General features: G+C 45.2%; 1 non-coding gene across 1 annotated transcript; it reads left to right on the top strand.

Moving 5' to 3' along the window:
* The first annotated feature begins 1,233 nt into the window (after positions 1 to 1,233).
* On the top strand, positions 1,234 to 1,309 carry TRNAS-AGA (transfer RNA serine (anticodon AGA)). Its single transcript has one exon. It is a non-coding gene; the product is annotated as a tRNA-Ser (tRNA).
* Positions 1,310 to 13,488: the final 12,179 nt, after the last annotated feature.

The following is a 13,488-nucleotide window of genomic DNA, read 5'->3' as shown; positions in this document are numbered from 1 at the left end:
CCCTCCAGATGGGAGGGACTTGGGCAATACGGGCAGAGCAGCAGCCCACAGCAGATCTCAATCGCCCGGACGCTGCCCAGGGAGACCAGCTGAGCTCTAGCAATGAAGGTCCAACCATTTAGCGCTTTATGGGCCATAGACGATCGCACTCAGAAGCAAGCAGGCAGGCGAACCCTGGTGGAATGTGCTCCCTGCAGCTGCATCCACACGGTAGCCAGACAGCTCTCTACCTCATCCTGGCGTAGCTTTGGAGGTCTTCCAAGGCAGAGCAAATGGTTTCACCCACTCAACGCTTCTGAAGCTGCGTGAAGCCTCGCCTCACTTTCCAGGTCGCAAGGGTACTTAGTTCGGGACCAGTCTTTTTGATGGGAATCGTAGAGTTTTATCCCATGTAGGAATTATTTTTATTCTTGACACCTTCCTGCCTAACAGTAGAGTTATTAACAATGCTTTAAAACTTTAAAATAAATGTTGACAAGTTCTTCTTTTGAAAAATCAGAAAGACAGCCCCAAAATATAGACACTAATATCTGAACAAAGCTTTCGAAAGAGCTTTAACAGTTTTTACTGAGTCAGGTGACACTTTTTTTAAAAAATCTCCACAAGTATATCATAATTTCCTAATGAATATGCAATTTTTACAGTGTGCCTATATTTTTGATTTTTATCATTTTGTGTGTTAATAAGTATCACTTGGTGAGATGTAAGTTTGAATATAACAATTCATTTCAACTAAAGAGCTTTCCCTCTAATCTTGGAAAAGTTCAAAAATGGGTAGATGTTCCCATCCGGTGCCTAGGACCCGCTCCTCATGTTTGGAGATATTAGAATTTCAAGGTAGGAAGTATCTCCTCCGCACGTCTTACGCGTTCTGTTGCTAAGCTGCTTCTGCACGCATCACCATACGTGACCTTCACAACAGCCTTGGAATTCTTATTCCCAGTTTGCAAAGGGAGTTCAGGTCACGTGGCCACAGATATTAAATTAGTGGTAGGGTTGAGACTAGGTCGCAAGTCACCTGCCTCGCCTTCTCATGGCTCCGTGTCAGCACTGTTTGCTGCGTTCTGTGTCGGCTTCCCCAGCGCTTCCATGGATGCGAGGTAGCCGTGTTGGAGCTTTGCTCTTATCATTCACTTAAAATTAGCCTCAACCTCCCCTATCAGGACACGTAGAAATTAAATTGCCTGTAGATACATAACATTACGTGTCTTTTTAAAAATCTCTGAAGTATTAGCCCTGGCCGGTTGGCTCAGCGGTAGAGCGTCGGCCTAGAGTGTGGAGGACCCGGGTTCAATTCCCGGCCAGGGCACACAGGAGAAGCGCCCATTTGCTTCTCCACCCCTCCGCCGCGCTTTCCTCTCTGTCTCTCTCTTCCCCTCCCGCAGCCAAGGCTCCATTGGAGCAAAAATGGCCCGGGCGCTGGGGATGGCTCCTTGGCCTCTGCCCCAGGCGCTGGAGTGGCTCTGGTCGCAACATGGCGACGCCCAGGATGGGCAGAGCATCGCCCCCTGGTGGGCAGAGCGTCGCCCCTGGTGGGCGTGCCGGGTGGATCCCGGTCGGGCGCATGCGGGAGTCTGTCTGACTGTCTCTCCCTGTTTCCAGCTTCAGAAAAAAAAAAAAAAAAAAAAATTAAAAATCTCTGAAGTATTAAGTATGTTTTCTAAATACATAGATGCACATTTCTGAAAATATTAATGAAATAAATGTCTTATTAAGGCATGAGTAATCAGATGACCCTCAGCATAATTCTACATAAGAGAACTAATTGCAGCAAAGATTCAGATGGCTTAAGCGAGTGCGTTCTTATTTTGTGCACGATCCCTGGACATATGAATACGATATCTGTATCTGAGTTTTCTAGATGCATTGATTTAGAAAGTGATACTCCGGATCTGTGTTGCCCAGCGTGGTGGTCAGTAGCCATAGGGAGCTCTTGAACACCTGCCACGTGGCTAGTCTGAATTCAGGAGACGCGCTGTGAATATGAAGCACGCCAGAGTTTTAACACTTCATACGGAAGAGAATATCAAACAGCTAACTGATATTTTATATTGATTATATGTTGAAATAACATTTCAGATGTATTAGGTCATAAAAATTACTAAAATTAATTTCACTTCTTTCTGTTTACTTTTTTTTTAAGTGGCTATTAGAAAATGGAAAACTACCCATGTGGTTTACAGAACATTTCAACAGGACCATGGTTCTCCAGAGAAGAGCTAAGAGACCTAAGACATGACTTCTGTCCTTGCTAGAGGATGAGATGAGGTTTATATGTGTGAAACATTTAGAGGTGGGGAGACAGATCCATAAAGCAGCAAGTGATTCAGTAAAGAAAATTGCATATTCAAATAACCTCAAAGGAGAAAATCAGTGTGGTCTACCAGACTTGAGGACATTTGGTGTAAAGAGTTGCAAGTGGGCTTGGCCAGTTGGCTCAGTGGTAGAGAGTCATGGCTGTATATGGATGTCCTGGGTTCGATTCTTGGTCAGGGTACACAGGAGAAGCAACCATCTGCTTCTCTGCTCCACCCCCTCTCCATTCACTTTCTCTATTTCTCTCTTCTCCTCCTACAGCCATGGTTCTGTTGGAGCAAGTTGGCCCTGGGTGCTGAGTATGGCTCCATGGCCTCACCTAGGGTGCTAAAATAGCTCAGTTGCCAAGCAACAGAGCAACAGCCCCAGACAGGTAGAGCATCATCCGATGGGGGCTTGCTGAGTGGATCCCGGATGGGGCGCTTGTGGGAGCCTGTTTCTCACTCTGCCTGCCCACTTCTCATTTAAGAAAAATTAAAAAAAAAAAAAAAGGAGTTGCAAGTGAACATTTGGATAGGCCTGATAAGAGAAAGGGAGCAGATGGTACCACTGTCAGTGACCAGCTAAGAGAGAGAAAAGAGTAAAAGATGGCAGAAGGACAGTGAAGAGCCTGATTTTCTATGAGCACGAAGAGGATAATTATTAAAAAAAAAAAATGAGGTGCTTTTCTTCTAAATACTGAATTTTAAAATCAAACGTTGGCAAGTCAGATTTGCTCTATGCTTTTTATTCCTTGAAAGTAATAACATTTGTTAAGTCAAAACTTGAGTTCTCTCTGCCTGTTTCTCCCTTCTGAATGTAATCTGCCCCTTTATTTCTACAAAACCACCTCGTCCCAAAAACCTTTATGAATCATTACGGGCTTTCAATATTAGATGGCTCGTTGCTCTGTGCATTTGTCAAAATTTCTGCACAGGGAGAGATAACCTTAATGACATAAAAAATAACACATGAATTCAGTGCCGATTCTAGTTTTGGTTACAAGTAAGTAAGAAAAATAAATCAATTTTAAAATTTAAATTAAAAAGGTACATACCCAGGCAAGGTGTAACTGATAATCTGACTTGTTTCAATAAGAACATGTGTTGAAACTATATGTCAAAGAGAACACCAGAAACATAATCCATAAAAAAATGTTTTGCTTTTAACTTTGGAATCAAAATGGTAGAGTGAAAGCTATGTGTTTTTTGTTTGTTTGTCTGTCTGCTTTTTACTCTGAAATAATTGTCTAATTTATAGGAAACACCCAAATAACCAAGCTCTTTCTGGGTTGTTGACCTCTTAAATCTTGTATATTAATTCAGGTGATGCACCACTACCACTCTCTCTGTTTAACTGTTTTTATATTTTATTTATTCATTTTTAGAGAGGAGAGAGAGAGAGAGAGAGAGAGAGAGAAAGAAGGGGGGAGGAGCTGGAAGCATCAACTCCCATATGTGCCTTGACCAGGCAAGCCCAGGGTTTCAAACCGGCGACCTCAGCATTTCCAGGTCGACGCTTTATCCACTGCGCCACCACAGGTCAGGCTCTGTTTAACTGTTTTTAGTTATGTACCAGTTTTAGTTAGGTACCAGTTTTAGTTAGGTACCAGTAGGCTCTACTTTGGTTGCTTTTTGGAGCATTAAAAAAGGACAAGCCTATGGTGTTTGGGCATTGCCAAACTTTAATTACAACATTCAGAAGACCCTTTTTTTTGGTGGAGAATGCAAATGACAGTCCTGACATTTTTAAAATATTCTTCATTGGGGTGACATTGGTTAATAAAATCACATAGATTTCGGGCGTACAGTTCTATAATCCATCATCTGTATATTGAATTGTGTGTCCACCACCAATTCAAGTCTCCCTCCATCACCATTTCTCCCCCTTTCCCCGCCTCTGCCTCCCGCCCTCCTTGTCCCTCTGGTGAGCGTCACGCTGTTTGTTGTCTGAGTCTATGGGTTTTTGTTGTGGTTGTTGTTTAACCCCTTTCTCTTTATCACCCTGTTCCCCAACCCCCCCATCTTTTCTAACAGCTGTCAATCTGTTCTTTGTATTTATGAGTTTGTGTCTGTTTTGTTTACTTCTCTATGAGATTTCACATATAAGTGAATTCTTATGGTGTTTGCCTTTCTCTGGCTAGTTTATTTCACTAAGCATAAGACTGTCCAGGTCCATCCATGCTGCTGCAAAAGGTAAGACTTCTTTCTTTCTTTCTTTATTGCTGTGTGGTATTCCACTGTGTAAATGTACCATACTTTTCTATCTAGTCCCCTCCTGGTGGGCTGCTTCTAAGTCATGGCGATAGAAATAATGCTGCAATAAATATAGCTGTGCTTGATTTGCAAGAAAAGCTGTTCTCAGGCCCTTTTGTTTTCTGCTGGAATCCCTTGGTAAATATAAAGGCTTTCTCTGCAACAATAGGCAAATCCAGAAGGAATTTGGTAGTTATGCCTCTCGGGTAAATGTGCAGTTGGACGTCTTAGCTGAATTTGCCTCCCAGGGAGCCCCAAATTAGAAAACTGTCCTGTTAGAAATGCTAAAACAGAGTTTACGATGACAATAACTTCGTGTCGGTGGAAACACTGCTAAATAAAATAAGTGAACCAACTTCTAATGAAATATTCCATTTAATAATGGATAACCCTAACCAGACAAAGCTCAGTACTAGCACAGCAGATTCTCAGCTACTTAACACTCCCCAGATAACAATATCTCGCCCTTACAGGTTGTAAGCCGGGGGAACTTGTACTTCTTTCTCTCTTTGCTTTCCGGTAATTATCTGTATACTTTTTTCTATTCTTTCTTCTTTTTTTCCTTTCAGTTACTGACATCAAAACCATAATAGAATTGTTTTAATGCCACAAATTCAAGAACATCAAAACAACAGTTGTGTAATTACTTTATGTTTGGCCATTTGCAATTTATCTTGTTACCAAGCATCAGTAATTGGTCATAACTATTGATTTAGGGTAGAGTTTTATGTCCTTTCCTTCTCAGGTCATCAATCACAACAAAATATATACTTTCTAGTACTTTATTACATTACTATTTGGGGATTTTTTTTTTTAAAGTTTCACTCGCCAAAATAGTGTGAAATGCTCTTGTATAGTTTTGTTCAAATGGCAAATACATGATACACTTCCTGAAGTTACCTCGAAATTCAATTATTGAGATATAACATGTAGGTAAGTGAAAAAATGTATGGCTGTCGCTCTCTTACACTAAGCTAGATTTAAATTGACACATTAATGTAATAAAGAAATTGCCCAAATCAAGAAAGTGGAAAGGTCAGAGATGCTATTCGATGCTTTCTGCATGTGCAAATTTTAATATCCTCCCAACTAGACGGATGTTTCAGGGATTGCTTAACGCTCCATTCTATTCCATCTTGCCCAACATCTGTGAGCTCAGCATCACCTACGGCAGCTACACATTTCACAGTTCCTAATAATACTAGTCATTTCACGTCAGTGTCATTTTTCAGCCACTTGGAAACACAAAAAAACAACCAAATTGTACTTTTTAAAGGACAGCAGATAAGCAGTCAGGAATAAATATTATCAAGGGGACTCTAGAACGCTTTGCTTCTGCTTCACCGTATGATGCAGTGAACACAGGGATTTTCAGACAGATCACACACTGAGACAGTAAGTCGACCCCATCGTGCCGCCCCGAGAGTCTTTGGCAAGGAGGTGGCATGTCAAGAATCCTAAGGAGATTACGGAACTACGTGAGCACCTGCAGAGTTAAAGAACTAGCCCTCCTTTGGTCCAATGGATCCCCAGAAATTCCCAGAGTTTCATGACAGATTTTTCCAAAGAAATCATAAAATAGGAAGGCAGGATGAATAATGCACGCCCTGGCCTGATGATGGCCCGGAAGTGATACGGAATTTAGACTCTGAGACTGAGGACGACCTAAGGTACAGCCTCAGGTATAGAGGTGGGGGTAGTCAAGTCCAGCGCCGTCCCTTTGAGCAGGGGTGTCTGCGCTCCCCAGATGGGAAGAAACCCAGTCCTTACCTACAGGACTAAATCTCAATCAAGCACAGAGCCGGAGAAAGAACCGAATATTATAGTTAAGCTTGCAGCAATATAATGCAAGTGGCAAAGAAAAACAATTCACTTGAAATACTTATATACACAACCCAATGGGATTTTCAATAAACCATAAAAGAGGAGCAAAGGTACAAAAATATGTTTCCATCAGCAAGTGCTTGTTAAATCTCCTAAAACAAGGGTTTTTTTTGCTTTACCCCCTGCTTCCAAAGTACTCAGCTCAATCATATAAATTGGTTGAGGTGGGGGAAAAAATTAGTTCCAGAGGTCTTTGTAAATATTTTACTTTTATTTATAGGGGGGAAAAAGTATTTTTCAAAAACTGCAGGTGTGAGGAAACTAATATTGAAGTTTCCATGAACAGCTTTTTGCCTCATTCCATCAGGGTGCCCTTGGACGAAACCAAACAGGATAAAAAACACAATCCTAATAGTTTCAGATACCCAAAATCTTACTACAGCCAGAAGTGAGTAAAATGTTACATCCACCAGACCTGCTACAATAGAGAACAGGTCTGTCTATTTTGTGCTCAAATGTAAAAGTAAGCCCCTGGTAGCCTCCAGAAGCAATCACACCTGTGTCCATGCCTTCTACATGGCTCCCATTTGCCTCCACTATAAAATACAGTCTCAGCGTCTGACCAGGCAGTGGCACAGTGGGTAGAGTGTTGAGTTGGACACTGAGGACCGAAGTTCAAAACCCTGAGGTTGCTGGTTTGAGCGCGAGCTCATCTGGCTTGAGCGTGGGGTTGCTGGCTTGAGTGTGGGGTTGCTGGCTTGAGCGTGGGATCATAGACATGATCCCATGGTCACTGGCTTGAGCCCAAAGGTCACTGGCTTAAGCCCAAAGTCACGGCTTGAGCAAGGGGTCACTGGCTTGACTGGAGACCCCCCAGTTAAGGCACATATGAGAAAGCAATCAATGAAAAACTCGGGTGCCAAAATGACAAGGTGATGTTTCTCCTCTCTCTTCCTTTCAGCCTATCTGTCCCTGTTTGTCCTTCTCTCTCTCTCTCTCTCTTTCTCTCAGGAAAAATAAATAAATAAATAAATAAATTAAAATACAATCCAGTCTCAGCTTTAAATTAAATTTAGTTAGAAGAGAACAATGAAAATATTTATGTGTGTGAAAAAGTCTTCGAGTAATACAAATGGGATGTTAATTTTATTTGGTGTTTCCATTCATACATACAAACCATAGTCTCTTCCATATCCTGTTAAACTTTTGTTTAGGCATTCATGAAACTCTGCTCTCCCACTTAGCTCTCCTGAAAACAGACCCTGAGAGAAGCTCTCAGTTCCCCAGAAGTGGAAAACACACAATGTGCAAGATTTTATGGAGAAGTCATGTACAAACTATATATATATTTCTTCCGATTCTGTGAAGGGCAAAATTCATTAACATCTATATGCAAATATAGATTTGGGTATTGGGGACAGGGCAGTCACCCAGCAAAATTCAACCTTAGGATTCCCTTCTGACTTACATAGAGAAGTCATCTCTGACTCCACAAGGAGAAGTCAGGGCTTCGGAAAGCAATGTCTCCCTTTGACACATTTCTCTCTCTCTCTCTGACACACACACACACACACACTATGGCAGCCAAATAAGCATACAAATGATGTTAAAAAGAGAACAAATAAAAGAAGCAAATAATCACATCCAAGATTAGACCTTAAAGGAAGCCAACGTCAGGGGCCCCCTAACTTTACTCTTGTATTTCCATATTTATGAGCGGCCTCTTCACTGAGATTGTATGGAACAGAGTTTTGTGAACAGGTCTACTCTGAACGTGGTCTCGCAACAAAGTAACATTGATTTTTCAAGCCTCCTTCATGAAGCTTATTTTTTAATAATTTAATTTTTAAAGTATCTGTTTTCTGGGCACTTTCATGGTTCAGATCGTTTTGGCACATGAACACACACTCAACTTCTGGAATAATATGAACCACAGTGGAAAGACTTCTCCGAACGGTGACATGCGATTTCCTTCATGTTACTAACGGTCAGAGAATGTTGGAATGGGGCGTAAATTCCAAACACTTCATGTTGACATGAGGACATTGAGGTGTAAGGGGGTCAATGAGGTCCCTAAAGTTATTGACAGAGCTGAGAATACCATAACATCTAACATCACGCATTTGCCTACTTATTGACCAAAGGTTTATTAAGCATTAACTCCTAGCAGGTTCCCAATTGACTCCCAGGAAATTGAGGACGGGGGAAACTGGGCGAGTGGGGGAAGCCACGCCTGCTGACCTGGGTTTCCGGGGAAACAGCCTGGGATGGGAGGAGTGAGATGGGACCAGTGTGCAGGTCACAGCCAGACACTCGTGTCTCCCGTTTCAGAAAAGCAAGGAGGACTTTAACTGGAAACCGGAAATGGATTCAGGAGCGCAGGGAAGACGGGCTTGTAACGGAATAGAAGGATATCTGAATAAACCCTCTGAACGAACAAATGAGCCTGTGCTGAGTCTCCCCACAATCCTGGGGCAGGCTTGTGGGGCGCTGGTTCCAGCCAAAGGCTCGGGGAGAACCATGAGACAAACAACCACAGGTAGGACACTGACCTCTGTGTAGTGGCCAAGGGACAAACATGGGGGAGACCAGCCACAGTCTGCTATGGGGGGCACAGGGCTGGTGTGAGCAGAGGGAGGTCGAATAACAGGATGCACAGAAGAGGAGTGAACTGTTGCATCAAGGGGTCTGGGTGTGTTCCTTCTTGCCACTGAAACATATTAGCAAAATTGTACACAGGCTTACAACAATACCAATTCGTTATCTTACGCTTCCGGACTTCAGAAATGAGTGTTCCTGTGCTAAAATCACAGTGTTGACAGGGCTGTGTTCCTTCTGGAACTCTAGGTGGTTGGTCTCCAGGCCTTTCCTGGCTTCCGGAGGCTGCTCACGGCCCTCTGTCTGTGGCTTCTTTCCGTCATCGAAACCAACAATGGCTGTGTGTCTGTCTCACACCCTGTCACTCTGACCGAGACAGAGACACCCTGCCTCCCTCGTTTATGTGTAAAGACCCTTGTGTTTGCACTGGGTCCAGGCAGATAATCCAGGATAATCTCCCCCACGGCAAAATCCTTAATTTAATCACATCTGCAGGGTCCCTTTGGCACAACAGGGTAACCAAGTTACAGCGTCTAAGAACTAGGCTGTGGACATCACTGGGGACAGAGACATTCCTCTGCCACTGTAGTGACAGAGGAAACTAAGGTGACCTGAGAAGATTTCCCAGGAGATGAAGTTGGTGGGGACTCGCAGGGTGAGTAGGCGATTTCCAGAGACACAGTGAACATTGGGGGGGAAGAGGAAAAGGTAGGTCCAGGCAGAGACAGCCCTGTCAGGGACAGACTTGCATATCTTTCATCCGCTGCTTCTTTGGTAAATAGACAATTGGCCACACAAGCCTACTGCTTGACATGCCTAGTCACAGTGCTCTCTGCCAGCATCTGTTACTCTCCCGGTGATTTTTACAGACTACTATCACATTTCTGTAACTAGCTAAACAATAAGGTTCAGCTAGCCAACCTATTCACAAGGTTCTTTCTTTTCTCTTTCTTTAAAAAAATGATCGCCGCGCCGTCTCTTGTTCAGAGTTCAAACATCTTTTCAACGTTCAGGGGAACTGAAACTTCTAATTACAAATAGCACTGAAATACAATCTGCCTCCTCCTTAAGTCAACAAGGGTTTCCATCATCCGGGCTGGCTGCTTTACATACACTATTTACCAAGCAACCACCTCCTTCAGGGTACTTTGAGTTCTTTCTGAACCTTCCATCTTGCCACATGGATTGACTGCCATCTATTTTTAGCATTTGCTTTTTCACCCAAAGGGTCAACATCCCCCAGTCTGGGTGAGGACTGTGTGAGAGGAAATCCAAAGCAGCATTTCAAGGGAGAAGTAGGGAGCCACACTTCAAAAGCCCGGGGTCCTCCTTCCAGATGATCCACAACCAGCTGTCAGCAGACTACTGCCTCTGGTCACATGGCTGAGGTACCAGCACGTGCATGGGTGCCGAGGACCATCCTGAGCAGAGATGGCGTGGGGTCCAGGAAGGCGATCAAACTGTCTCCACTGCATACATCGAAAGCAGCAGTCATGCCCTAGCACAGAACTCACTGGAGATGTCTAGATGGTGCCAGGACAGGCTGGCTTCATTTTCCTGGGACTGCTCAGCAGGAAGTGTGCACACCAGAGGTTCCCAGAGGTTTCTTATTATTTAGGGGTCTCAGATCGAGCTCGATAATTGCATGGGCCCCTAAGAGAGATGCTATTTTGTATGTGGTAGACTGAAACCTCTCTATTCTTAACTCTCCCTCAGGTCTGAGCAAGCCACAAATCTAACTGAATCCCAGAGGTAATGGGACTACCCTCCAAGGAGACACAGTGACACAATGAGGTTAGGGGTGGCTATCCAAACCCTTCTCCTTAAACATACATTTTCACAGATTGCTATTTTATTCTATTTATTGGGGGGGGGGGAAATAAAAACAAAACTACCGGCATAGATTACTTAAGATTTTTACGTTGCCCTTCTATAATAACATTTCCTTTTTTTGTGTTTTGTCCCTCTAAACATGTCCCCACTCTCTTGTGCTATTTCTTCGGATCTTTCCTCGGTGACCTAGCCTAATTTCCAAGGATAGTTGCATTCCCATTTGCTTTTCAGATTTCTTATTGCCCTGATTTTTGCAAAGTTTGTATTTTTCTATTGTTTTAGCTTTTTTTTTTTTTCTTTTCTTCTTCCTATGCATTGGGAATTTTGGCTACAGTAGAAGTTTCCCTTAAAAAAGCAGCAATGCCAAAAGGATTTATTTAACCATTCACCTGGTAAAGATGATCAGCTCTCCCCTACGAGTGTTTACATCTCAGCATTCACCGTGCTGCCGGGGGCTGTTTGAGGGACCCTGGGCATCTGAGCAACAGCTAAGATTGCAACAGTGCAGCTTCCCAGAGCCAGGCACTGGGCGGGAGGCCAGGGCTGTGAGTCGCAGAGGAGAGTGAGAGCTTTCCTCTGAGCGAGGCCCGACCCCTGCCTCCCAGAGAAAAAGCCCAGAAAGGACACAGATATGCAAATAGGTACACTGCAGTGGGATGAGTGCTTTTACAAATGTATGAAGCCACCCCCGTGGGAGCCCGGATAAAGGGGCAATTAATTCAGCCTGAAGGAGTTCAGGGAGGCTTCAGATAAGAGGTCACGTTTCAGCTGGGCCTCTAAAGAAGAGAGGGGTGGCAGCAGGGACCTCTGGATGTTGGGGGGCAGGAACGGGGATGAGGAAACATCTACGACAAGTCACAGAGGCAGCAGGAACAGAGGTTCAGAGAAGTTTGCGTCCCAGTCCCCGGCGGGTGCGTGTTCAGCTCCAATAAATAGTTTTGAATGAGCGGCTACAGAAATGAGTATGTGCTTGGAAAAAAATGGCTGCAGTCCTGCTGCCCTCTGAGGTCTCAAAGCGTAGGTATGCAGGGTGTAAGAAGCCACAGCCGTCATTAGCTGGGTCATTAGCTGGAGTTCCTGGGCCATGGCAGCCACGCTTGTGCGTGGAGACGGAAGCCCTTCATCAAAATCCCTTTTTATTTAGACAAGTAATGAGTGGAGACCATGCAAAGGAGTCGCCACTTTCCGCTTCATCATGGAGCACAGCAGCCTTGTGCGCCACGGGCAGCGCGGAAGTCCTGTCCCAGACGGCCTGGCCTGGAAGAACGGGCGAGGACCAGGCTCTGAAAGACCCCGCAGTGCGCCACGCGCAGCGCGGAAGTCCTGTCCCAGACGGCCTGGCCTGGAAGAACTGGCGAGGACCAGGCTCTGACAGACCCCGCAGTGCGCCACGCGCAGCGCGGAAGTCCTGTCCCAGACGGCCTGGCCTGGAAGAACGGGCGAGGACCAGGCTCTGACAGACCCCGCAGTGCGCCACGCGCAGCGCTTGGAAGTCCTGTCCCAGACGGCCTGGCCTGGAAGAACGGGCGAGGACCAGGCTCTGAAAGACCCCGCAGTGTGCCACGCGCAGCGCGGAAGTCCTGTCCCAGACGGCCTGGCCTGGAAGAACGGGCGAGGACCAGGCTCTGACAGACCCCGCAGTGCGCCACGGAAGGCGCGGAAGTCCTGTCCCAGATGGCCTGGAAGAACGCGTGAGGACCAGGCTCTGAAAGACCCCGCAGTGCGCCACGCGCGTCCTGTCCCAGAGGGCCTGGCCTGGAAGAACGGGCGAGGACCAGGCTCTGACAGACCCCGCAGTGTGCCACGGAAGGCGCGGAAGTCCTGTCCCAGACGGCCTGGCCTGGAAGGACGCACGAGGACCAGGCTCTGACAGACCCCGCAGTGCGCCACGCGCAGCGCGGAAGTCCTGTCCCAGACGGCCTGGCCTGGAAGAACCGGCGAGGACCAGGCTCTGACAGACCCCGCAGTGCGCCACGCGCAGCGCGGAAGTCCTGTCCCAGACAGCCTGGAGAACGCGCAAGGACCAGGCTCTGAAAGACCCCGCAGTGCGCCACGCGCGTCCTGTCCCAGAGGGCCTGGCCTGGAAGAACGGGCGAGGACCAGGCTCTGAAAGACCCCGCAGAACAAGTTGAAAACAGAGGTCTAAGAGGGACCAGAGAATCGGAAAGGGGTTAAGTACGAAATAAAAATCCCTCCGCCTCAGGAAGGCCTGGGCACTGGGAAGCACTGGTGCGGGCTGGTGTGTCAGAGGGTCCTGAGCAGTGGTGGGATTCAAGCAATGTAACAACAATTACATTGTAAATGAGCGTTATAAGTATAGAAAATGGTGTACCAGAAGATAGTTGATTATTTCATGCGTTTCATACTTAAATAAGAACAATAAAAGAGGAACACCAAAGTAGATGATGTGATAAGAAAGAGCTTTAAAATATGAATGAAAAAATATGCAATGCTACCTGACAAAAAAGCAACAAAACTGTTATTTAAGATATTTCCAATGACAGCTTGTCACCCCCCCTCCCTTGGGTTGTTTGGTACTTTTTCTCTTTGTGTTATATAATATGTTTGTTTACTGAAGTAACAAACATGAGGGGATTAAAATGTAGCATTTCATCAAAGGTATAATGAGTTTTATGAAGTGAATAAATAAATATTACAAGTGTAGTTTCGTCAATTTTTTTTT

The sequence above is a fragment of the Saccopteryx bilineata genome, chromosome 6 (assembly GCF_036850765.1).
Source record: "Saccopteryx bilineata isolate mSacBil1 chromosome 6, mSacBil1_pri_phased_curated, whole genome shotgun sequence".
Taxonomy (NCBI): domain Eukaryota; kingdom Metazoa; phylum Chordata; class Mammalia; order Chiroptera; family Emballonuridae; genus Saccopteryx; species Saccopteryx bilineata.
The sequence above is the reverse complement of the archived record's forward strand: the minus strand, read 5'-3'. Positions and strand labels throughout refer to the sequence as shown.